The sequence below is a fragment of the Lissotriton helveticus genome, chromosome 12, assembly GCF_964261635.1.
Source record: "Lissotriton helveticus chromosome 12, aLisHel1.1, whole genome shotgun sequence".
NCBI classification, from domain to species: domain Eukaryota; kingdom Metazoa; phylum Chordata; class Amphibia; order Caudata; family Salamandridae; genus Lissotriton; species Lissotriton helveticus.
The window spans coordinates 133,979,743-133,983,122 of record NC_136073.1 but is presented as its reverse complement, the minus strand read 5'-3'; the positions used below and the strand labels follow the sequence as shown (position 1 = coordinate 133,983,122).

General features: G+C 69.6%; 1 non-coding gene across 1 annotated transcript in view; it reads left to right on the top strand.

Annotated features, from left to right (window-relative positions):
• Positions 1 to 150, top strand: part of LOC144801567 (5.8S ribosomal RNA) — a 154-nt gene extending 4 nt beyond the window's left edge. The window contains exon 1 of the ribosomal RNA XR_013605372.1: positions 1 to 150. This exon is cut by the window's left edge and continues 4 nt beyond it. This is a non-coding gene — a ribosomal RNA (5.8S ribosomal RNA).
• Positions 151 to 3,380: the final 3,230 nt, after the last annotated feature.

The following is a 3,380-nucleotide window of genomic DNA, read 5'->3' as shown; positions in this document are numbered from 1 at the left end:
CTTGGCGGTGGATCACTCGGCTCGCGCGTCGATGAAGAACGCAGCTAGCTGCGAGAATTAGTGTGAATTGCAGGACACATTGATCATCGACACTTCGAACGCACCTTGCGGCCCCGGGTTCCTCCCGGGGCTACGCCTGTCTGAGGGTCGCTCGATCGTCAATCGCCCCGGGGCTTCCCCGGGACGCGGCTGGGGCCGTCGCAGGGTTAGCTCCGCTTCCCCTTCGTCCCCCCACAAGTTCAGACCCCCCCCGATCGCTTGTGGCAGGGTCCCTCGCCGGGTCCTGCCGCGGAGGTACGCCGCCGGCGCGTCTGGCCCCCGAGAAAGGGGCCAGGCGACCGGTCCGCCCCGGGACCCGTCCCAGGGCGCCTGGCTGCGTGCCGCGCGAGGCTGTCTGTGGTGTCCCACCGGCTGCCTGCGCGCGCGCGCCTTGGGCGCCCACCTCCGCGGCCGGCTTCCCGGGGAGGGCGAAACCCGATCCGATCCGTGGGAAAAAGGGCGCGCGGTCTGCCGGGGTTTACGCCGGGCCCCCCTGCTCCGGCAGGGTCCCGGCCTCCCCCCCGGCAAACCCCCCTTTGACGCTCCGGCGTCATGCTTCCGACTACGACCTCAGATCAGACGTGGCGACCCGCTGAATTTAAGCATATTACTAAGCGGAGGAAAAGAAACTAACCAGGATTCCCCCAGTAACGGCGAGTTGGAAGGGGGCCGCCTCCATCGCCCTTAGTGCACCGCATGTTCGTGGGGCACCCGGTGCTAAATCATTCGTAGACGACCTGATTCTGGGTCAGGGTTTCGTAAGTAGCAGAGCAGCTACCTCGCTGCGATCTATTGAAAGTCATCCTCTGAGCCAAGCTTTTGTCTCTCCCTCCGGGGCCGCGTGGGCGCCCGCGCACGCCCTCCTCCACCACACACAGGGGTGGGTCCCTCTGCCGCCCGGCCGGCAGGAGGGACGCGGAGGGGGTAGCGCGGGCCTGCGGGAGGCTGCCTCCACCACGTGCCCTTGCGGCACGGGGGCCTCCCCCTCCCGTCCCTGCCCCACCGGGGTGCGGGGATGGGGGCCACACCTTCCCTTGCGGGTCAGCGGGGTGACCAGATGGCCTGGGCCGCCTCCGGACGCCGGACTCCCCTTCCCACTGCTGCATGGGCAAGTCGAGCAGGGAGGCGAGCAGCAGCGCCTGGCCACCCTCGCTGGACTGCAAGGGCGACTGGGTACGGCACCCTCCCAGGCCGTCCGGGCGCTGGGTCGTCCCGGGTCATCTGGTCGCCTGGCTGCGCGACCAGATGGCCCTGTGGGCAGGGGAGCGACCAGATGGCCCTGCGGGCTGGGCGACCAGATGGCCCTGCGGGCTGGGCGACCAGATGGCCCTGCGGGCTGGTGGCTGGGCTAACTCCAACTTTTGTCCTCCCCCAAAGTTCTGTAAGCCCCCACTACGTGGGGGCTTAATAGTCGACAAAAATGGGCTCCCCGGGCAGGCCGTCGGGGGGGGAGAGGACGTGGCCTGGGCTTAACCCTCCTCAGTTCCAGCCGAGGGTCCGGGTGCTGGGGACAGGGGGTCCACCGGGGGGGCCCCTGGGAGGCTCTCCCGGGCTAGGGTTCAGAAGCTGGGCTTGATCTGCGTCCTGCAAGCCAGCCGAGGTTCCGGGCCTTCATGGGGGCCAATGGAGGGTCTTTCCCCCGGCCTGGCCAGGATTCAGAAGCAGGGACCGGGCCCGGGGCTTGAGCTCAGTCCGGCAGGCCACGAGTTCCATTGATGGCCCTCTCCCCGGCCTGGCCTAGGGTTCGAAAAGCTGGGACTGTGGCCGGGACCTGGCCCAGGGCCTGAGCCCGGTCGGGCAGGGCCCGGTGGTGCGGGAATACCCCTCCGTCCTGCAAGCCAGCCGGGGGTCCGGGGCGCCCGGGACAGAGGGTCCATCGGGGCCCGGGGGAGGCTCTCTTCGGCCTGGCCTAGGGTTCGGAAAGCCGGGACTGTGGCCGGGACCTGGCCCAGGGCCTGAGCCCGGTCGGGCAGGGCCCGGTGGTGCGGGAATACCCCTCCGTCCTGCAAGCCGGCCGGGGGTACGGTGCGCCCGGGATTTAGGGTCCATCGGTGCCGGGGGGAGGCTCTCCCGGGCCTGGCCTAGGGTTATGAAAGCCGGGACTGGGGCCGGGACCTGGCCCGGGGCCTGAGCCCCGTCCGGCAGGGCCCGGTGGTGCAGGAATACCCCTCCATCCTGCAAGCCGGCCGGGGGTCCGGTCACGGTGCGCACGGGACGGAGGGTCCATCGGGGCCCGGGGGAGGCTCTCCCCGGCCTGGCCTAGGGTTCGGAATGCCGGGACTGGGGCCGGGACCTGGCCCGGGGTCTGAGCCCGGTCCGGCAGGGCTCGGTGGTGCGGGAATATCCCTCCGTCCTGCAAACCGGTCCGGGCGCGGGGGACGGAGGGTCCATCAGGGCCCGGGGAGGCCTACAGCCCCGGAGCCCTGCAGCCCCAGAGCACCTGGAGCTCTGCAGCCCCCGAAGCCCTGCAGCCCCCGGAGCCCTGCAGACCCAGAGCCCTGCAGCCCCCGAGCCCTGCAGACCCAGAGCCCTGCAGCCCCCGAGCCCTGCAAGGGCAGGCGGGAGCCCTCCCGCGGAGGCTCGGGGCAGGCAGATTGGCATCATTTTGGTCCCGGCCATCCGGTCGCCCCTCTCGCCTCGGCCATCTGGTCGCCCGCAACGCTTTCCTATGGGGCAACCAGATGGCCAAACTTCCCTGGAAGTCCCTATGAGGTGCCATTTGCCTCCCCGATCCCAGCGAGGGCTCCAGGTGGTCGGGTACTTTCACGCCTTGGGTCCCCTCTGTCACCTCGTGTGCACAGATTACAAGAAAGGGGGGTAATTTTCCTCCGGATTTCTAGGGGCAAGGTACCATTGGACACCCCTCCCAGGCTGGTGGTTCTCTGCCATGGGGGACCAGATGGGCGATGCCTGGGTAACACCACCCGGGGCTTCCTTCCTCCAGGCCAACGGCATGTCAAAGTGCCCAGGACGGGCTCCATGCGTCCCGGGCAGTCGTCCCCCGGGTGTCCAGGCCGATGGCATGCCAAAGTGCCCAGGTCGGGCTCCATGCGTCCCGGGCAGTCGTCCCCCGGGTCTCCAGGCCAACGGCATGGGCGAGTGCCCAGGTCGGGCTCCATGCAACCAGGGCAGTCGTCCCCCGGGTCTCCAGGCCGACGGCATGTCAAAGTGCCCAGGTTGGGCTCCATGCGTCCCGGGCAGTTGTCCCCCGGGTCTCCGTCCCGATGGCATGTCAAAGTGCCCAGGACGGGCTCCATGCGTCCTGGGCATTCGTCCCCCGGGCATCCGCCGCTCCCTTCTCCGGGCCGACGGCAGGTCAGATTGCCCAGGACGGGCTCCAT